Here is a 22,127-nt window from a genome sequence, read left to right on the forward strand (position 1 = left end):
GAGAGGATAATTTCAGACTAGGAGTTTGAGACTGTCTCAGAAAAATCAAATAAAAACTTGGCTGCTATTAATAGAACCATGAGGCACATACGTCGCCTCACATTTATGTCTCCTCAAGCTGGTGTGTGAGCAGAAGCAGAGTGGAGGAGCAGTCGGGGACACGGTACATACGTGTGTGGGGTGCTGGTCCTGACTCCGCTAATGACAAGCAAGGGCTGAAGGTTTTCACAGCTTCAAAGAGGGGTAAGAGTGGATGTCTCTGCAGCCTTCTGGAAAAGTAGAAGCTATGGGGCTGTGTTCATTGTGGGAGGGATGAAGCAGGGGAGTAAGGGTCAGAGAAGTAGCTGAGGAGTGCTACTGGCTTGCAGTGGTCCTCAGGATTTGGGGTTCAGAGAGCTGCTCCAGAAATCTACTTCAAAAGCCCAGCGTGTATCAGGGAGGAAAGTCTGAGACGCCCCAGGGATTGCTGGCACTGGGTCACACAGTTCCCAACTTTGAGTCCCTGACTCTCCTTAGCCAGGGCTCAGCTAGAAAGAGAGTGTCCCATAATGGCTGACGGTTCCCCTTCCTGCCCAGCGCCCCAGAATTCTTTCTATCTGAGCCACAAGACAGGGTGGCCACAGGAACCTGGGGCCTGGTGAATGGTAGGCATATTCTCTGTCACTGAGCCACACTCCCAGTCAGTCTGTGTTCGTAGCTGAGACAGCACACTTGTAGGCTCTGGAGGAACACACCAAAGTGTGCTGTATCCTACATCTGGCGGATCCCACTCAGTTGGTGCTGTGATCGGCAGGTCTCAGCCCCATCTTACAGGAGGGCAAACAAAACCCGGGAAGAGGACAAGGACATGTCCAAAGAGGCTCAGGCATTTCCCAGTGGGCAGACGCATTCTCTCTGCTGACAACAGAAAGAAAAACATCATTTTCAAATTTCTGTGAGCAGAGGCTTTTGGTCCTGGCCTCTCCTCTGAGCTGCACTACCCATGCCCAGGATGATAGCTCGCTCGGCAGGCCTGGAAGTCCTCAGACTTACAGAGCAGAGCAGGCCTGCAGCCAGCCAGCTCCTTGAGGCTCTGTCCACCCAACCCAGGCCTGCGCCCTGGAGGTGCCATTTGTCACTGTGGCCAGCAGGGGGCACTCCAGGACAGTCAACTTCTCAGGCCACGGCCACAGGCATCGCCCAGGAATTGTGTCCTCCATACAAACATTCAACCCAGGGTCCCCATTTTTCTTCTCTTCGTAAGGACTAGACAGCCAGATATCTTGAACACATCAGGTTTAGACAAGTGTTTACCCACCTGATGCCTTGAGCAGGCCTGATGCTTCAGAAGGAACTGTGAAAGTCCCTGACAGAAAAAAAAATTGCAAGATAACACTTAGCTAGGTAGGCAATCCACTTATCAAGGAGCGGGTCAGAGGCTCTTGGAGTTGCAATGAGGGAGGTGCTGATTCAAAGGGCTTCTCAGGGAACCCCTTTAATCATTCACCAGGATGGGGTCTGCATGGGAGAGAATTCGGAATGTCAGAGTCCTGCCCCCTCTCCTCCCCTTTAATATTCACAGGAAGAACTTGGCTCCCTAGACCCAGGAAAAGCCTGAATCCCAGGCCCAGTATGTGGGTTGGGTTCCATCCTAAAGTCAACTCTAAGGTGACTCAGAACTCTCCCACCCCCTGTGCACAGGGGAGAGTAAGGGGCCTGGGGTCCAGGGGCAGGTCTGATCTGGTTATTTCTGGCATTGAGCAGGAGAGCCCACTGTGCAGACACACAGGAGCCAAGTTCTGCACTGAGTAGATAGCGCACACAACACAGTGACTCCCACACCTGCTTAGGACTGGTACTAGTGATGACTGTGTGTGTTGTGTAAACTGTAATCCATGGTGCTCTCACTCGGCAGACCTTCGCAGCTTCCTGTTCACTGCTAGCTCGTTCCTGACTCAAGCAGGGTTGGCTGTTTCCTCTGGCATCCGTTTCTGGGACAGCTTGCCCACCTGAACAGAGGCATGGATGTCTTCCATCTCCTGCCTACCCAGGGCCTGTGGTCTAGGTGATGCCAAGCCACGGAGCTGAGCACATGCCCGGAGTAGACCCCCACACCTTGGGGAGGGGGGTGTCTTCAGAGGACGTCCAGGCCTGCCGAGCAACCTGGGTGACTAGGGGCAGTAGTGCAAGCCAGTCACAGTCCATGAAGCTGTTTGCATCTGTAGGGAAGGCTGCTCTCCCTGTTCTCCGTGATATGAGGAACTTAGAGCCCACTACTCTGACTGCCAACAAACAGCAAAGCACTGAGCCTGGGCTCCCTCAACATGGCTCCATCTCTGGATCCAGCCACAACAGAGGGGAGCCCTCAACCTTTAAGTCCTGTGAGCCAATATTCTCAGTCTTTTTCTTCAGCTTAAGAAGTAAGCTTGTCACGCACAGCTAAAAAGCTCTTGTCTCTTATGGAACCTTTCAGAAGGCCTGAGCTTGGGCAAGTATTAGGCAGATCTGAGAAGAATTTAGCATGTGTCCTCAGTGGGACCCCTGACTGACTGGATCTGGGGAGAGAGCGAGAGAAAGGAACACAGAGTGTGGTACGAAGCCACCAAGGTGTGGCATTCTCAGAGACAGAGAGCAAGGCGTGTGTGTGTGTGTGTGTGTGTGTGTGTGTGTAAGACACCAGTTTGTCTTTTACAAACGACAACTGGTACACTGCTGGGACATCAGGCCTGCTCCAGTGGGCTGCCGTGTAATTGGGGTTCAGAGAGCCCTTGGCCTGGGGTGGCAGGTGCTCAAGAGGAGTACCAAGCAATCTTAAAAAACAGAGACACAGTCCGGGAGAGGGGAGACACAGCCCGGGAGAGGGAGGAGGAGTCCAGAGTCCAGGCCCAGCTGTGTGGAGAGAGGGCGAAAGCCTGGGGTGAAGACAAAAGATTTGGATGGGTCCAGAGAATCCCAAAGGAGTCACTGTTAGTCACTTACTAGCCCAGCTGCCAGCAGCCTGTAATACTGGTAAAGGACTGTGGCTCTCTCAGTCCTAGGACACCCTCAGATGCCACCTGCTTGGGCTGGAAACGTGAGTGAAGGAGGCCTAGACAGGAGCTTGATCCAAATCTTAAAAACAAAGAAGCAAAAAAAAAAAAAAAAAAAAAAAAGCAAACCAGATTGGGCCATTAGGACACCAGCCTGGTGGGTTACCCAGAATGGGCTCCTTTGTCTGGCACCTCTGTGAGGCCTGTCTTCTCCAGTTTGGGGGCCAGCACCCTCCCCCACTCCTTTCTTTGCCTTATGCTGTCTCAAGTCACAGCCAGCAAGGCGCTGGCAGGGAAACAGGTGGCTCACTTTCATTCTCTTTTCTCAAGCCTTTTGCATAGGTGCCCCCTTGGCACCTGACCCCAGCCTGAGCCCGCTCTCTGTATCTCTTCAGCAGTGTCTCCATCCATGAGGCTTCCAGATACCCCCCCCCCCCGTTAACCTGCACACTGTTTGTCCCCTCTTGGATCTCTCTGACCTTCAGACACACAGCCATGGAGTGGCCCACTGGACAAGAGCCAGGATGCCAGGCACTAAAGCCCCCATTTGCAAAGTGGAAGCAGGTGTCTTCGCGTGTACCCTCTCTTTGTGTCCTCTGCCTCTGGATGGGTTGGGGGAGCACTGTGCTCTGGCTGGGTTGTGGGGAGGGGAGCACTGTGCTCTGGCTGGGTTGTGGGGGGGCACTGTGCTCTGGCTGGGTTGTGGGGGGCAGCAATGTGCTCTGGCTGGGTTGGGGGGGAGCAATGTGCCCTGGCTGGGTCGGGGGAGCACTGTGCTCTGACTGGGTGAGTGGGGGGAGCACTGTGCTCTGACTCCCCGTGGTTCTGCTGCTTTGTCTTCAAGCTCAGTGATCCCTTGAAGGCTCTGCGCTGCTTCATTTTAACTCTGCCATCGGCATGGTGTCTGCCATCCGGGCCTTCCACCGACTGCTTCCTGCTCACTCCTCACTGTCCTCCTTTGTCTCCCGCCCTGTCTGATACCGACATCTCCCTCAGTTATACCTCAGAACCAGTTCCCAGGGAGATAGCACGGAAGGGTACAGCCTTGGGGAAGCCGTGAAGACAGGAGAGCGCTGCCCCCTTGAACGGGGTAGCATCCCTCTAACAAAGGCTAAGGAAGCTCCTTCCGGGGGAGGACAGGACAAGAGCGTCCCTCCATGAGGCCTTCAAATTCTGCTGGTGTCTTGATCTTGGACTTGCTCGCGCTCAGAACTAGAGGCAATACATGTGTTTTGTTTCTAAATTACAGTCTCCAGTGTGTCTTTGTAGCCGCTTGAATAGATTCTGACAACCTATCAAGCTCTGCTGAGAACACTCCCCGGGTACAAGGGGAAAATATCTTCCTCCCAGACACTCCCCAAACAGACCTGTCCCTGACTGAATCAAAGAGCCTGTAGCTGCCCTTCCCCAGAGTGGCTTTAGCTACTCCCACCTTCCTCCCGAGCCCTGCCTGGCATCAGACACTGCCGTGTATGGGTGGCTTGAGTGTGCTCCTGACCCCAGCGGGTGGGTGGACACCTCAGGTGAGGAGAGGTAGAGGCTACCTTCAAACAACCAGAATTGATTGCACTCTCTGGAGGTCGACATAGTGGAACTCCTGAGTGGGTGGCAATATCTCCTTATGATTTTAATTTTCGTGTCCCTAATGAGCATCTTCCCAGGTGCTTGTCACTCATATACTTGCTTGGGTAAATGACTTGTTCAAATATTTTGCTCATTTAAAAGATTTTTTTTATTTATATGAATACACTGCAACTGTCTTCAGACACACTAGAAGAGGGTATCAGATCCCATTACAGATGGTTGTGGTTGCTGGGAATCGAACTCAGGACCTCTGGAAAAGCAGCCATGTGCTCTTTACCACTGAGTGGTCTCTCTCTCTCTCTCTCTCTCTCTCTCTCTCTCTCTCTCTCGACAGGGTTTCTCTGTGTAGCCTTGACTGACCTGGAACTCATACTGTAGACCAGGCTGGTCTCAAATGCAGAAATCTGCCTGGCTCTGCCTCCCAAGTGCTGTGCACCAACCACCATCAATTGCCTGGCTCTTTTGCTCGATTTTAAGTAGAGTTTATCATCTACTGAGCTGCAAGAGTTCTCTAAGTTACTTTTTGCTAAATGTCTCTTATTTTTATCCCAACCCTCATTGAGATAAACAATTCACAGACCTCAAATTTCACCCTTTTAAACTGCAGTGGCCTTTAGAATAGCTACAAAGTTATTATTAGTTATCACTGTATCTGCATGTTGATCATTTGGATAGATGAACTTAAAGATTTTCTTTACCAAGCTTTGAAATATTGTCATGGGTATGTGCACCTGAGTACCACAGCCCACTGTAGAGGTCAGAGAACAGAACTGTAAACGTACCTCTCTCCTTAGACTCTGATGATTGAACTCAGCTCGCCAGGCTGGGAGGCATGCACCTTCACCCACCGAACCATCTCACCAGCCCGCGCTCAGAATTTAACACAAGTGTTTTCCGGTCGCTTTAAGGGCAATGACTATTTCCTATTTTCAAGTCTGTGACCAAGTTTCATTGACCCACCCTTGTGTCTGGACAATCCCCAGCCCAGCCCAGTCAGAGAGGTGTCCTTGCCACCCCGGATGCTCTGCCTCCCTCTTCAGACTACGCCTGCCACTCTGACACACTTCCTCGCTGGAGATGCTCTGCTCTGTGAGCTTCAATGAGGTAGTGATTAAGGACTGTGGAGAAAGTGTTTCTCAATATAAACTTCTTTTTTTTTTTTTTTTTTTTTTCCTGAATGGAGCAGGTGCCTGGAAGTCTCAGGAATGAAAGAATGACATCACTCTACATTTTCCTAGAATTAAACTCATCCACTTTCTGAATGAGGCTCTGGGCCAAAATATTAACCATCTCTCCCCCTTTAGGAGCCCAGAGTCTAAGTCCCAGGACGTCCGTCCTTGGTTGCTGCGGATGCTGGTGAGCCCAGGGCAGGGCTAATGTTACTCAATCCCTGTTCTGGAAGCACTCCCTTCCCGCTGGTCCCTGTGGCAATTACAGGAGGAGGTGAAGGAGGCCTGCTACGAGGTGAATCTGAGCCGTGGAGTAATACTAATTGCTGTTTATTAAAACCCAGTGCTAAATGCTTAATCCTCACAAAAACTTCATGAGGAGCAGACTGAGAGATCATGGCTCAGAGAAACGAGTTCATTATGTTCAAGGTCTCACACAGCGAGCTGGTGACATCGCTGGGACTCTATCTGCAACCGCTTCTTGCAGGTGTCAACTCTTCTCTGATTTGTTGGTCTAACAGATGCTTATCCAGCCTTCTTTTTTCATAGGAAAACCAAGGGACCAAGGTGGCTGGGGCAGGCTGAACAAGCCAGTCCTGAACATGACTAACCCCTGAGTGGTCCAGGAACTTGTCAAGCCAGAGCCTTGCAAAGGCTAACGTTCCATTCTGAAGGTCTCTGCTGTTTCCACAACCACATTAACCCTGCAAGTCCAGAGCCCATTTCCTGCCCAAAAGAACCAGCTAGTTCTTCAGTGAGCTCCACCATCATGTTACTAACCCATACCACCAGTGTGGTGTGTGCAGGGCTCTCTCAGAGAATTCTCTGGTTGTTAGTTCTCCCAAGTCTCCCAGTGAGGATATGGAGGCTAGAGGGTAGGAGATATTAAGTGATGGATTCAGGGTCTGAACTGTGATGCTGTGCTGACTGCCCTGTGACTCCCCAGTGCTTGCAGACCCAGTGGGAGACACAGGCTGTTCTGTGCCTTCTGGGGGTGCGGGGAACAGGGAAGATCAGACACAGGATATTGCAGTCTTAATCCACAGCAGCCTTACCACACAGCTCAATTCTAAAGCTTCCTGTAAGCCATTCTGGGGATTAAGTCCAGCTTGTATGGGTCAGGGCCCTGATGAACAGCAACAAAAACAGACTTAATGAACTGAAGCAGAAGAGGGACTTGTTGAAAGGAAAGGAGTTTGAGCCAAGGCTTGCCAGACCAGTGAGGGTCCGCCACACTGTACCTTAGTCTGCATATGATTTCCTTGCCTGGCACTTGGTATCCCAGCCACCAGTGCTACCTCCATGCTCCTCCATCTGCGGGACATGGAAGTCATCACCGTTGGAAATATTAATGGTTAAGCCTCATTGAGCCTCACCTTGTCCAGGCATGTGCTAAATACTTTCTTGTATTAACTTGCTTTATAGATGAAGAAACTGAGGCTGAGAAGAGCAAGACTAATAGCCAGCGGGCTAAAGAGATGGTTAAGAATACTGACTGCTTTTCTGAAGGTCCTGAGTTCAAATCCCAGCAACCACATGGTGGCTCACAACCATCTATAATGGGATCTGACACCCTTTTCTGGAGTGTTCTCTGAAGACAGCTACAGTGTACTTATAAATAATAAAATAAATCTTAAAAAAAAAAGACTAATAGCCAGTAGACAGAAGGACCCAGAAAGCCCTCCCATTCCAGGATGGATCATTTAGAGCCTGTACCCTAGTCAGTGTAGTTCTGGGCTGAACCTATGCCCCTGATTTCAAGAAGAGAGAGGCCAGGTGTGGTGGCTTATGCCTATAATCCGAGAACATGGGAGACAGAGGCAGGTGGGTCTCTATGAGTTCAAGGTCAGCCTGGTCTGCAGAGTGAGTTCCAGGTCAGCCAAGGGTAATACAGTGAGACTCTGCCTCAAAAAAGGAAGAAGAAAAGAGATGAGGGAAGAAAGAAGAAAAGAGGAGAGGAGAAAAGAGAAGAGGAGAGGAGGAGGAAAAGGAGGAGGAGGAGGAAGAGGAGGAAGAGGAGGAAGAAGAGGAGGAGGGAGGAAATCATCTATTCTGTTTCCAAAATGGGAGGCTTGGCCTCCATGTCCCCATGTCTGGAGGTGATGGAAGGGGATTCAGGGGCAAAGCAAGCCCTCATATCAGTTGGCTCCTGCAAGGCTGGAATGACTTCATAAAGTCTATTCGACACATACTGCTCTCAAAATCTTAAGGCCTTGAGTGAGAATCTAAACGACACAGACTTTGAGATCTTTGGCAAACTGGGATATTCCTAGGCTCCACGAGTAGTTGTGCCTCATGGCGACATTAAACTGAAGGTCTCACTTGCCTTGTCCACAGAGTCTGAAAAGCCACCGTGCAAACCGGTGTCAGGCAGCCCTCACAGCCTGAACGGTGGCATTGGTCAGCTGTCTCCCTGAGAGACTGCAGTGGAGGCTTCCCCAGCCCCGCAGGCACATCTTAAGGAGAGCAGAGCTGCTGTCTTTGTTTGGCATTGTTCAATGTCAGCAGTAGAGAAGCAAAATCAGCCCGGAGGGCTGTTTAATTGCAATTGGGGGGAAAAATCATGCTTTTTCAAGGGAGAAAAGGAGAGTTCTCCATCCCTTCGGTTTCCAGTGAGACACTGTATCTGCTGATTCGGTCTCATTCAGATCTAAGCAAGCACATTCATCATTCCGAGAAGTGCCACTTAAGCGACTGCCTTGCCTCAAGTGTTCCCAAGCACAATTAGGCATGGTGCAAGCTACTGACCCCCAGAGAGCAAGCACCAAGGGGAGATGCACCCCTTATGGCCCTGGAAAATGCTGCCTGGCTCCTCATGTCTCCCTGGGGGCAGAAGGAAAGTCAATAGGCGCTGAAGACCAAGTCAGAGATTCTGGAGCCTGGCTCCCTCTCTAAAAGCAGCCCAGCTGGACGGGGGACAGCTGAAACTGCCCTGTTCTTCTGTTGCTGCCACCTCTCCTAAGTCCTCGAGGCTTTATTTACTGGCCAAGATTCGGTCTGTGTCTTTCACTGTTCAACAAATTCAGCACAAAATGTCCCCCTTTCCCTGCCATCTATGAGTCTCCAGGGTCCCTTTCAGGTCACACACTTGTGTGTTGAGAGCAGCAGTAACAGTTCACACACATCCCTGTTGTATTGTTCTGCTGCCGTGGCTACTCGGCGAGATTATCAGCGTGATCCCTACCCCTGCTTTATGGAGGACGCACACAGTTAAGTAATTGGCCTGAGGTCCCACAGCTGGCAGGCAGAGGAGACTCAGACTCAGGCTGCCATGTTTGGAACTCTTAGCCCCTCACTAGGACATTCATATGGACAGGGCCGCAATCTCAAAGCAGAGTGTGGTGGTGCAGGCCTGTAAGCCCAGGCTGCGGCAGGAGGATCACGAATTCAAGGGCTGACTGGGCCACATAGAGAGCTTAGGTCAGCCTAGGATAAACTGAGTTCATGGCCAGCCTGGGGGACCTAGTGGGAGACTGTGCCAGAATGAAACCTTTTTTAAGGGGCTAAGAAAATGGCCTAGCATACAAGAGACCAGTACCATAAAACAGAACAAAATGGATCCGGACAGAGACAGGGCCTACAGCTGGGTGGCCTTTATGCCCCATCCCTCCACACTCAGCAAATGTTTGTTGAGTGGTTAAATAAGCAAATGAATGAGTACATGAAGTAAGAACTAGAAAAACCCTAGCGACAACATAACACTAATGATATTAACCACGGCTCTACTTAAGTGCTCACTGAATGCTATGCACATGACCCCACTCAGTAAGTATGGTAGCTGCCACACGGGGGCCAGACCTTTGCACTTTTTTTTTTTTTTTTTGGTCTGTGGACACTAGAAAATTTGCTTCACATGCACACACACACACACACACACAGAGAGAGAGAGAGAGAGAGAGAGAGAGAAAATAATGCCAGAAAGCAATATTTACCTCAGTTGTGACATGTGTTGATAACTTTCTCTTTTAGCTGAGTCTATCAGAATGAAGTACTAATGGCAACAGACTAAGTCAATTTCAAGGCTTGTCAGTGGGTCCTGCAAGGTGAAAAATGTCACTTCATGGAAGGCTGTGCATTAAGAAGCTGACACGGATCCCGCTCTCCGCTCTCACCACCGCTTGACTCATGCAAGAATGCCCCATCAGGCAGGGGGTTTTAGTTGGTTGGATAGGTTTTTAGAGACAAGGTTTTTCTGTGTAGCCTTTGCAGGTCCTGGAACTGACTCTGTAGATTAGGCTGGCCTCAAACTCAGAAAGATCCACCTCACCTGCCTCTGCCTCCTGGGTGCTAGGATTAAAGGCCTGGGCCACCACACTCAGGCTGACTCAGGTTGTTACTGTTTCTACTTTTCTGATGAGAAAACTGAAGCCCGGATGGGGGCGGGGTGCTGAGTGACTTAGCAGTGCACCCTGGTCTATCAGTCAGACTATGCTGTAGAACAACTGGGCATCCCCGGGTGCAAACAGTAGACACGTGATTCTTACAGTCTGTGGGTGTGCTGGGTGGCCAGCTAGGACTAAAGACTTTCTCCATCAATGGCACCTTGGTTTCTCTTCTCCATCTCCCAGCTTAGGGGAATGCACGACTGCACTTTCAATTAAGGCTTTAGCCTGTCAGAAGAAAAGACCTCAGACCTGTGTGTATCAGCACACAGCACTACCTGGGTCATGCAAACAGCTCTTTCGGTACAGAGTCAAGTAAAAGCCGCATTGAAAGTCATCTATATGCATGTTCTACGGCAAGGTTTTCAGCTCTTTGTCTCCATGTTTCAGATGAGTTCAGTCCTTTGGAAAGTTAAAGCGAGGGAAGAGAGGGAGAGCCCATGGGGGTGGGTGTGTAGGCAAATGGAGAGTCCAGGGGCGTGGACGTGTAGGCAAATGGCCCAACATGTCTGCGCTGAAGTTTCTTCACCTTTAAAATGATGACACAGATGAATACATTTCAACACACTGCTGAGTGACAAAATCAGGGCACAGCATGCCATTCAGTGTCACCTTTTTTGCAGCGTAGCTTGTATTTAATGTCGATGTGTGTGCTGGTGTACTGAGCATGATGAGGCGCTGGGGAATTGGTCAAATCTCCCTCACATTTACCTTTCTCTCTCTGCACCACTGCTGCCCTGACTATGAGCCTGCAACAGGAGGGCACATGGCATAGACTCTCAGAGGAGGAAGCGGGGGCAGTCATTTTGCCAAAGAAAACCCAAGCTACTAGGGCCTAATCCCTGCCCCTGGTGCCCTTAGAGGGAGGCCAGGGGGCATCTCCATTTGCTGGCTCTTTGGCTCTTCCTGGAGCTTTGGCAAGCTTTATCTCCCAGATAAGGTAAACACTCCCTCCCTGCATATCCTGTCCTCACGTCTTCTCTCCTCCTGAGCACTCTGGACATTTTATCTTGCACATTCCCCTTCCCGTCCTCGTTCCCCTTTTTAAATGATGAGTTCATTCTCATTACACCTCACGAGGTTGGAATTTTTCATTCATTCATTTGCCCGCATACCCAGCATTTATCCATTCATTCACTGATATCGACTAAAGACCACCTTCGAGGGCTGCCGGGAACCCAGAGATAAGTCGTGTGAAAGCTCTTAAAACACCCCCAGCCTCAACAGTAACATGAAGTACAACAGGAGCAGAGGAAGTCTTTGTCCTGGTCTAACCTCCAAGTCCACAAATAGGAAAACATTGTCACCTCATTACGCAGATAGGGCACACAGAAGCCACAGTGTCTGAGCGATAGGCCCTTGGAGCAATCTGTTACAGATGGGAAATATATTCTGTAGTGTTGCTCTGCCTCACTTGTCATGACCACGGAGGACATTATGAATCAAACAGGTATCTTATCTTTCCCCATAAACCTTTGAATCAATGTCAATATAGCTGTCTCTTGGCTTTCAGACACCAAAATCTACAGATACTTAAGACCCTTATGCGAAATGATGCAATATTTGCATATAACCTACACACAACCTCCCGAATGGTTTAAATCATCCCTAGATAACTTATAACGCATCAAATGTAAATGCTATGTAAATTATTGTCACAATGTATTGTTTAGGTAATCATGACAAGAAAAATATCTGTATATGTTTAATACAAATGCAATTTTCACCCGTTGGTTGATTGAATCCACAATGTAGGAAATACAGATGGGGGTGGGGGGAGACTGCAGTTGGTACGTATGCCAAGTCCAGTCCTTGTTGGGGTGCTGAAGGTCACCTGGTGAGCCGTCTTCCGACTCACTGCTGTTCAGGGTTTACTGTGTGCAGCTCCAACCTGTTTCCAGGCACGACCAGCAGGTCAACTCTTGCTGATGGCAGGGAAGGAGGCAGCCCTCCGCTGGAGAGATCCATAGGGTTTGTGGCATGTGGTTTTTTGGCAGGTTTCATAAATTGCCCAGAGGATTAGGAAGGATAAAGAAGCCAGAAGATGCCAGGCCCACACATGGAACAGGCCCAGCTTGGACGTATTTCATTTCTGATCAGAGTGGAGCGTGAGTTCCAGGAGTAGTTTATACACCCAAGGAAACATTTATGCCTGGTGATTTGCTCTGCTCGCCACTGTTTCCAGCGCCCTGTGCCCGCCTCGCTCCAACCCCAGAAACGCTAATGAACTGAAAAACTACTTCACACTGCCAAGAATCTTTCTGAAGTCATGACTTGTTGCTATGGGGACATGTACACAAGGGTAGCTCAGGGACCCACCCCATGACCTTACTGTGTGGACCAAATCAGAGTGTTCATCACAGCAACAGAACCTTGACTTAGATAGATATATTAATGGGTGGTGGAGGTAGATGGATAAGTATATGAGTGGGTGGAAAGATGTTGGAATGCATTCTATTTCTGGAACCAAGAACATCACAGCATGGATTTGAGCCAGATCAAATCCGATCTCCTTAATATCAACCTGAAAGAAGGCAATCCTGCTCTCTTGTATAACCCACTGCTCACACGCATGAAGAAACCTCCCTAAAGCCTTTCCCCACACTGCGTAGCTTTCCCAGTCGGCTTGGCCTACCTCTGTCCACTGCTCTCTCCTGTGTCCAGGCTGAAACCCTTGCTTTGGAACTCAAGGTTACCATGCAAGGCCTATCATGCTTTTAGTTGGGTGCAGCAGGGTATGGCAGTTGGGGCAGACTGGCTGGGAAAGTCAGAAGTTCCACTAGGCTGGGCCATGACAGCAGAGGCACTGTGGCAGTGTGGCAGTGTGATGTGGCGGGAGAGAGCACCTCAGTGACTAGGTCAAGGTGTCCCCTGAGCAATCAGGCCAAGCAACAGGCCTAGTATAAAGGAGGTTTATTTGGTGGGATGGAAAAGTGGTGGAGGCAGAGAAAGAAGGTGGGCAGAGAAGGACATAAAGAAAGAGGAGGGAGAGTGCAGGAGATGTAACCAGAGGTCTTCTTACAGGCCTGGCTCCTGGCTTGTACCTGGTGGGCGGAGACACAAAATGTTGCTAGGTAACTGTTGGGCGGGGCCTAGAGGACTTGCTAACTGGCACCTAGGAGAAGTCTATGTCCAGTGTTAAGAAGCATCTGGGCTCATCCACGTAGCCAGAGTGATCAGGGTCGTGGCCCCTTAGCTCGGTGGAGCCATAGGCGCTGGGTACGCGGGCACTTGCAAATGCAAACTTTAATCAGAGGCTGCACGTGGCTGTGCTTGGCAACAGGGTGTCTCAGGCAGCTGCCCACAGCCACACAAGGTGCTGCTCTCCTCTCTTCTGCAAGACTTAACACACATTAAATTGCTTTTCATGAGCCCAGGCAGGAGGCAGCTCACAGGGAGTCATGGCTTTTAGATTAATGGTATCCGGTATCCTGTGAGGTGCAATCTTCATGCTGGGCAGGCAGTGGTGGTAGAGTTTCTGAGGCTCCACAGCAGCCTAGAACCACAACAGCCTGGACCTCGATAGGGGGAGATGATATCAGAGCCACAGGAGGAGGCTGACAAGGGGTCTTGAAGGAGCCAGGTGCCAGCCACCCACTGCTAGTTGTGATGTTGGTTTCCTGTTCTCTAAAGGAGCCATGATGGCCCCTCCCACCTAGTGGTGTTGACCCCAGTATTAAATAAATAAGCCATAATAATAGAAGCAAAGCTTGCATCAGGAGTGCACACCCGCAGTGTATCCTATAGCCAACAAAGGGCCTTTTCCTGCCAGGAACAGGATTTAATACAGATTCCTGCCACCTCCCTGGCCTGGGAAGTGCACCTCAGGGCTCATCTTGAGTCTGTGCTCATTGTTGCTTTCTCTAGACTTGGACCACACCCCCACACCCCCTTCCAGAAGGACAGTGAGTGAATTGTGGGGTCCAGAGTCAGCACAGCTGGAGGGCAGGTTTATTGATAGGCGGGACGGGGTACAGGATGCTGCAGAGAATAGACTCTTGCCCTAGAGTCAGTTGGACAGGAAAATGTTATAGTCAGGTATGAGCTGCATGCTTCAGAGGGTCTTACAGTGCCCCTCACGTCCACTATAAGGTAGGTATGCTCAGATACCTCTGTTTTACAGAAAAAGGAGCTGAAGTAGGGGCTGCAGAAGGGTGAGCAGGCAAACGGTGACTTGGGTCTTCCACAGGTGAACGGGTCGGTGGGAGATGAAGAGTGAGTGAAATTGGAGAGCTATGAGCAAAAAGAGAGGCAGAAGCCTGCGGCCCAATGCTTCTCCCAGATTTCCCCTTGCTTGGCTTCACTGGCCTCTATGCAAGGCAAGGAAGGCCTTCCTAAGTCTCCCCAGAGCCTTGGGACTCCTGGGTGCCAAGAGTGGAGGGTGGGCACATGAACAGTGGATGAGGCTGCCCCACCATGCCAGGGCTCCCTTTCTCCTGTCCCCAGTCTGTTCTTTCTGTCCTCAAAAGTGTGAGGGCAGAAGTCCAGGGCCTCTTAGAAGGAATGCTGTGCAGGAAGTCCTGCCTGGGTGGATCCCTATTAGGGAGGCTCTGGGACTCCACGACTGTCAGTCACACTCGGTCCTGCTAAGACAGAGGTAGCCTGACAAGGGGTTTGGGGATGAGGATGGGCATCCCTGGGGGTTCCTGAGTAGCCCTCGCACAGCACCATTTGCTCAGCATCAAAGCTCAGCCTCCTCCATTATTCACCAGGCTAGCTTCCCATCACCTCCCTTCTACCCCTCACCCAGCCACTCCTCCATGGGCTCCTGTTGCCTCTGGAGTCTTGAAGATCAAACGATTCTCTCTAAGCCTGTTTCATTTTTAAATAGACTCATTTCCTTCCTCGGCTCCTAGTCCATCAGCGGGGACAGGGTCTCTTCCACTTCCTAGACCTGAAACCTTGGATCCTTCTCCCATCTCCGTCCATCCATCCGATCTTCAGGTACACCCTTTAGCTTACAGTATCTTACTCCACCTCCCACCAGGCCTGAGCCCCCTCCTCCTTCTTGTCCCCCCTCCCCAACCTGCTTCTCAGCTGAGCAAGCTACAATGAACTTGTTCAAACCTTGGATAGACACAAAACAAAAAGACACAAAACAAAATGAAACCCCTAAAATGGGCACGATGGTAAACTCCTGTAATCCCGGTACTCTGGAGGCAGAGGTAGGAGTTTAACCTCAGGTTGAAGGCCAGCCTGGCCTATATAACAAGTTCCAGGGTCACCAGAGCTACAAATGACTGTCTACAAAACCAAAGGACAATTTTAGGCTCCCTGGGTGTGACACCTAAACCCCAGGCCCTCCTGCCCTGACCCTAGCTGTCAACAACACCCCTTTCCTAACTCAACCTGCCCCCTGCATGTTCCTGGAGTATATTCTTACCTCAGGCCTTCCCTAGAAATCTCACCTAGGTACCAAACACAAGCCCCCCCCCCCATCTTAAACACTACTCCCTGCCCTCAGTGAGAAAAGGCACGGTTAGTGTACCCTGCTGGCATTCAGCAGACTCAGATCTGTGTCTTATTGGTCTTTGTGACTCACTGCTGAGCACACTGCAGCCACTCGGGACATTTATCAGATAAATAAAACAGGTCATTAAAAATATCTTTGCTGTAGAAACATCTCCCATGTTGTAAAAAGTAAGGGAAGCAGCAAAAATGGAAGAAAATTAGTCATAACACTTAGTCTACCATGGATATTTTGGAATAGCGGCTGCCAGTGTTTTGTTACAACTTATACAAGTCCACTATACCGACCCAGGCCATCTCCAAATATTGTCATATTTCTTTTTTTTTAAAAGATTTATTTATTTATTATATGTAAGTACACTGTAGTTGTCTTCAGATATACCAGAAGAGGGCATCAGATCTCATTACGGGTGGTTGTGAGCCACCATGTGGTTGCTGGGATTTGAACTTCGGACCTTCGGAAGAGCAGTCGGGTGCTCTTACCCACTGAGCCATCTCACCAACCCCTATATTTCTTTTAATATTTACTTGTATTCTTAATTGTGTGCGTGTGTATTATGTGAGTGTGGGTGCCTGTGGAGGCAGACACCCTGGAACTGGACTTCCAGGCAGTTGCGATGCACCCAATGTGAGTGCTAGAACCAAGATCAGATCATCTGCAAGAGCAGCAAACGCTCTCCACCTCTGAGCCAGCGCTCCTGTGCTCCATCACTCCGTTATGTAACATGCAGCAAGTGTTGGAGTTGGATGTGGCCTCTTTGCTGGGCCCTTGTCATTTCCTTGTGATAAGACCCGTTTGTAAACAGCCCTTTTAATGACGATGTAACGTTTGCCAAGATGATACGCTATTATTTCCCTAGCCAATCCCTTGCCGTTTAGAATTTGGGATATTTCCAGCTTATTACTATGAATAATTAATACTCTTAAACATGAAGCTTCCCCCCCTCCACATTCTGATTACTTCCTTCATCTACATTTCTAGAAAGGAATATCCCAGGGATGTGATTGTGTGAATTTTGTTTTAAATGTCTCCTGGGGCTCGGAATGTAGCTCATTGATAGGAGGTTCACCGAGCATGCTCAGGCCCTGGGAACACTGTCCAGTACCACAGAAAACAAAACAAAACAAACAAACAAAAAAACCAAAGAGAAGAAAACCAAAGCCTATCTAATAACAGAGCTGGGTACAGCATCACACCATCACACCCCTGTAAAGCCTGTCGGTTAAGTGCTGGGAAATAGAGACAAGAGGCTCAGGCATTGGAGCCCATTCGTAGTTAGTTAGTTCCAGGTTAGCCTGGGCTATATGGTCCCTATTTCAAAATAAACTAATCAAGAAAAATAAAAGTCTCCCAATGCCTGTCACAGACTCCGTGCTGTGACTATGATGTTAACAAGTGTTGGAATGAAGGGGAGGGGACCTTAGGGACTTCTCAGTCCCCCTCCCCCCCCCCGCCTCCCCTGGTGTCTTTGTCCTGCTTGTAGCTAGAATAACTAACTGGTGTTTCTCCTGGCAGGTGAGGCCCTTGTTCATTATTGAAGCCCCAGCCCTCCACTGGCTGCAGCCAGGGCTTTTGGTCCACTTCATTAATATTGCAGGCAGACTCTGAGGACCTAAATATTTGATCAGAGGTGTGAGGGGCTGTCTGTAAGCTGGGTTCCCTCTTAGCTACGCTCAGGATGCAAGCTTGAGACCTGACTACCATCGACGTGGTTGGTTGTCTGTGGAAAGCAAATCACTATGGGGAACAGGTTAAAACAATAATGATACATATTACAGAAGCCCCAGGCTGTACTCTTGATATTCCACATCATCCAGGCTGCAGGACATCCTGCCTTTGGAGCCCAAGGCCTGGACCACTTGTCCCCAGCCACAGGGGATGCTGAGTTCATTCATCCACTTGACTTTATTAAGCTCCGCCTAAATACCAACTCTCTGCTGTGTATTTTGTAAAGAGTACTTCAGTAGCACTTGGCACTGACACGTGTGTTTTAAACTGTTAGCTCTTTGTGATAACCATGTACTATTCATTTGTTCCTTTCTTTAAAATATATTTTATTTCATTTACATGAGTACACTGTAGCTGTCTTCAGACACACCAGAAAGAGGGCATCGGATCCCTGTTATAGATGGTTGTGAGCATCCATGTGGTTGCTGGGAATTGAACTCAGGACTTCTGGAAGAGCAGTCAGTGCTCTTAACAGCTGAGCCATCTTTCCAGCCCTATTCATTTGTTCTTATTACCATCTCAGTTCTACGAGGGAGGAAGTCTGATCATTGTTCCCATTTCACAGATGGGCAAACAGGCTCACAGACTTAGCTAAGGCATCTAGAGCTGGACTGCAGACCTTAGCCATTCATTTTGGACCTAGAACTAGATGTGGATACTATGTCCTGGCCCAGCTCTGAAGCTGCTGTGATTCTGTGCCTACCTGTGTGACCTCCACTTACCCAAGGTCTCAGCACCAGCTCCCTGCCTGGCTGTGAAAGGGTCAGCTCAAAGCTGTTGGAAAATTCCACCAGACCTCTCCCTTCCAGAAAGAGACAGGTCTGATAGCACTGTAGGCCAGAAGGGAGAGGCTGAGTAAGTCCCTACCACCTCATTCCCTAAAGACCAATCAGTTTAAAGGGTGCACAGTTCCACCAATCATATTGTGCCTAGTTGCTGATGCTCTATTCTGCCCCTGGAAACCATATAAAAACTCGTGCAAACAGGCTGCTGAGCCACCTCCTCTCCTTTGGGTCTGGGACAACCCCAGTGCACTGGAGCAATAAATTCCTCTTGCTTTTTGCATTGGTTCCCAGCTCCACGTGGTTCACTCAGGGTCCCCAGTAAACTAAGGCTCCACAGTCTTACAGCTTCAGCCACAGGAACAAGAGTAGGGAAGAAAAATTCCTGGGCCCAGTACCTCTGCCTTGCCCTTTGCCTGAGGGAAAAAGACTCTGTTTCTAGTGGAAAAGGGCCCTCACCCTAAGCTGGTATCCAGCCCCCTCACCTGTGTAGGGTTTCAGGTCCTGAGTGACAAGGACCTGGAGAAAAAATGGGCACAAAGAATGGGAGTGACTGAGGGATGGTATAGGGCACAGGCTGATGACAGGGGAGTCCCGATGACAGAGAGCTAGCTCACAGGGACATCAATATAGGGTTGGCATCTCAAAATGGACCCTCTAGAGCAGCCAATTCCCAGGCCCCGGTGAAGAATGAAGACCCTTGGGCTGTCAAGATGACTCAGCTCGTAAGCAGGTTTGCTGAGTGAGACTGATGACTTCAGCTCAGTCCCTGAAATCCACACTTTCAAGAAGACAGTTCTTGAAAGCTGTCATCTGACCTCACAAGTGCACTGAGATAGGCCCATGTGCACAGGTATACACACAGACACACACTAAAACTTGCTAAAAAGAGATCCGCGGGGAGCAGGGACCCAGACTCACCTGTCTGCCTGAGGGGCACCTCTCCTCACACTGGGCGCCGTGGCTTTCTGACTGAAGAGTGTACAGCCGCCACCCTCTCCTGCTGTCTCTGCGACACTAAGAGCTGTGGCAAGTCCTAAGACTCTTAATCATTACCACTTCTAGAGGGAGCATACACTGTGATAATAATGGAGGAGGGTACACAAAGATTTAGCCCAACGGTGCTCATCACAGCAAGAGACAACAGTTGCACTGTATCCCCACGATGGTGTGTGTGTGTGTGTGTGTGTGTGTGTGTGTGTGTGTGTGTGTGTGTATGCGTGCCTGAGCGCGTGTGTGCTGTTACGGGTTCCCCTCCTCCCCAATCCATTCATCACCAAGTCAGTCATTCACCCTTCCCACACACCAAGCAGGGCAGGCGCCCCTCCCCCACCTCAGACCTTTCAAAGTAACAGTAGCCACCACAGCAGCACAGAAAGCACACCAAGTGCTTTGCCACCTCGGCCTCTCTCTCTCCTTCAGAAGTATCCATTCCCTCTGTCACTTTTGCCCCTACCTCTCGCTGCCCCTAGTTGTCCCCAAACAGCCTTCTTTCCTGGCCTGCCTGCGGCTGAGGTCGCCTCCCCATTCGGCTCACTCTACCTCAACCTCCTGTTTGAGTTTCTCAATATATTCGCTTGCTTCCTAAGTTACAGTTGATGACCCATTCAAATCCTGTGAGGACCGGGCCTGCCTTGCTCCCTGCTAGACCAGGAGTGTGGCATTCATGCCCCAAATTGTGAAAGGAAGGGAGGACAGGAGGACAGGAGGGAGGGAGGAAGGGAAGGAGGAAGATGGGAAGTGAATAGACCTGGCAGCTCTCTATGCCATCCCTGAGCAGAGTGTGGGCTTCTGAGTGTAGAACTTTGCTCCCACAGTGCCTGGGCCTGTGTAACAGGACAGGTATCCTTTGCCAGTTTTATAGGTGAGCCTCAGCAGAAGAAACTGGCAGCCCAGCCCAACCCCCTCCGCGGCCAGGTGAGGCTGCCCACCCTACTTGGCATTCCAGCCGGGATCCCATCGCTCTCACACTTCCCATGATGCCAGAAGTGGGTTTGTGATAACATCCCTATAAATTATTGAAGTGGCTTTCTGGGAGGCCGAGATGAAACCCCAGGCTAATAGCCATGGTGGGGGATGGGGAAGCCTGCGCTTCTGCACCTGCGAGGTGTTCCCTCCCAATCTCCTCCCCCCAGGCCTCACCAGGTGTTATGGCTCAGGTCAGCTGTTCCTGACCCTGGCTTGAAGAAGAACTCGCTAAGGGAGGCCATGATACTTTGTGAACAGCAGGGAATCCCATTCCAGAAGCCTGCTAAGCTTAGGCAATAACCACTTCCCTAAAAATTGGGGCAGGGATCCTGTAGGGGTGAAGTAGAGGGAAGGTTGGGGGCATCCCGTGGAGAATAGAGGACCCCAGGAGGGGTGTAACTGCAGCCCAAAGAAACACTAGGGGCGAATGAAGAAAAAAGCTGGGTGTTCTGGGGGCCGGGGCCTCGTGTGTGGCAGCAGAGCAAGTGTGCTGTCTCTAAGGGCCAGGGTGTTCCCAGCAGCTCCGGCCACCTCTGCTTTTGGTAACCCCTGGTCTAGGATGAAGCATGGCTCTGAGGCCACGTGGGTCCCCCGGTCTCTAGGAAGGTGGGAACCTTGGCACACCCATCTGAGGTGAGTCACTCAAAAGCTCACAGTCCCTACCCAGTAAACCCTGCTGAGGGAGTTTCCTTTGGTCTTTCTCTCACACTTTCCTCAGAGGTTTCCCCCCTCACAAGCAAGATTTCCTAAGAAGTGTTTGAAATCTAAGTGGCTGGTGACAGTGTGTGCTCTGGTCTACACTGTACATCCCCTCTACCAGAACAGAGCCCTGTTTGCAAGAGTATGTTCCTGCGCCCATAATCGCCAGCAGCTGCAACACTTGCTGGCACCAAGTCTCCTTTTGTGTAACCATTTAAGTGGCAGAATAGCCACCAGCTGGGAGGGTGGGCAAGACCCAGTGACCTTGCAGAGGAATGAGGGGGGATGTTGTTAGCCCAGGAACGGGTGGCTGAGACTTATATTCCTTTCAAAAAGTGCCAAAGACAAGAGGGTACCTAGCTGGGTGGGCTCTATTCATCCTTTAAATGTGGGATCTTTGGGAGACAATATGGAGCAAATGGCTTAAGCCAAGTAGGTGAAGGCCTGGCTTCTGTAGAACAGTTATGCGGCCCTGGATGGGTGCCCTGGCCACCTCCGAGCCTGGAGCTTAAAATCTGAAGCATCTGCTGGCAGTCAGGCTTTGTCCGCCCAACCACAGCCTCAGAGCTGCCACCTGGGCTCCAAATATGAAATGAATGAGGGGGCCCACAGGTCCTCGAGAGACAGAGCCCTAGCGTTGGCTGCTGTGCACACTGAAGGCATACAGGAGCCGAGCATGAAGCTGAGACATACTCTGTCTTAGGGAATTGCTTTTCCCTAGACCTTAGTTGTCCCACTGTCAGTGAAAATCAGAGTCCCTGCCTTCCCTGCCTTCCCACCCCAGTAGGACACAGGTGAAGTAGTTGTGGCTAACACTTAATGGAGTGCCAGGGCCTCTTTTAGTCCATGTGGCATTCCGTGGGGCCAGGGTTGTCCCAATGAAGAAATGAGGACCCAGGCTATCAGAGCTGAGCTGGCCACCTTTAGATCCATCAATGGAGGTTCTAGCTGAGGCTGCAGGGACTGGAGGTGACCAGGCTTCCTAGATAGGGGAGCTCTGACCATGTCACAAAGTAGACTAGGAGAAGCTGAACCCCAAGACAAGCCTGCCGGTGGGACAGTGGGAGGAGGAGAGGCCACTGGGAGCAGGGTTGGGGTCTGAACAGACAGTGGCAGTGACAGCCTCTGTCCCCAGCTCAGGGCAGGCTCACATCACATCCCCTGCTTTCCATTTCCCCAGGAGCCTGAGAGCAATCAGAAGGGTGAAATGTGGGAGCCTGTGGCTGCACAGCAAACCCGATGGGAACCCCCTGGCTTCCAACTGAAAGACCAAAAGAAGGAAGCCATGAGCCCACAAAACCTGCTGTGGGCCAGGTCACAAGATTCCACCTCGTTCA

General features: G+C 50.4%; 1 long non-coding RNA gene across 1 annotated transcript in view; it reads left to right on the forward strand.

The window, feature by feature from the left end:
* Nucleotides 1-7,296, forward strand: part of 1700047F07Rik — a 54,685-nt gene extending 47,389 nt beyond the window's left edge. Inside the window, exon 4 of the long non-coding RNA XR_867984.2 lies at nucleotides 7,187-7,296. This is a non-coding gene — a long non-coding RNA (RIKEN cDNA 1700047F07 gene). The remainder of the gene's footprint in view (nucleotides 1-7,186) is intronic.
* The last annotated feature ends 14,831 nt before the right edge of the window (nucleotides 7,297-22,127 follow it).

The sequence above is a fragment of the Mus musculus genome, chromosome 4 (assembly GCF_000001635.26).
Source record: "Mus musculus strain C57BL/6J chromosome 4, GRCm38.p6 C57BL/6J".
NCBI classification, from domain to species: Eukaryota; Metazoa; Chordata; class Mammalia; order Rodentia; family Muridae; genus Mus; species Mus musculus.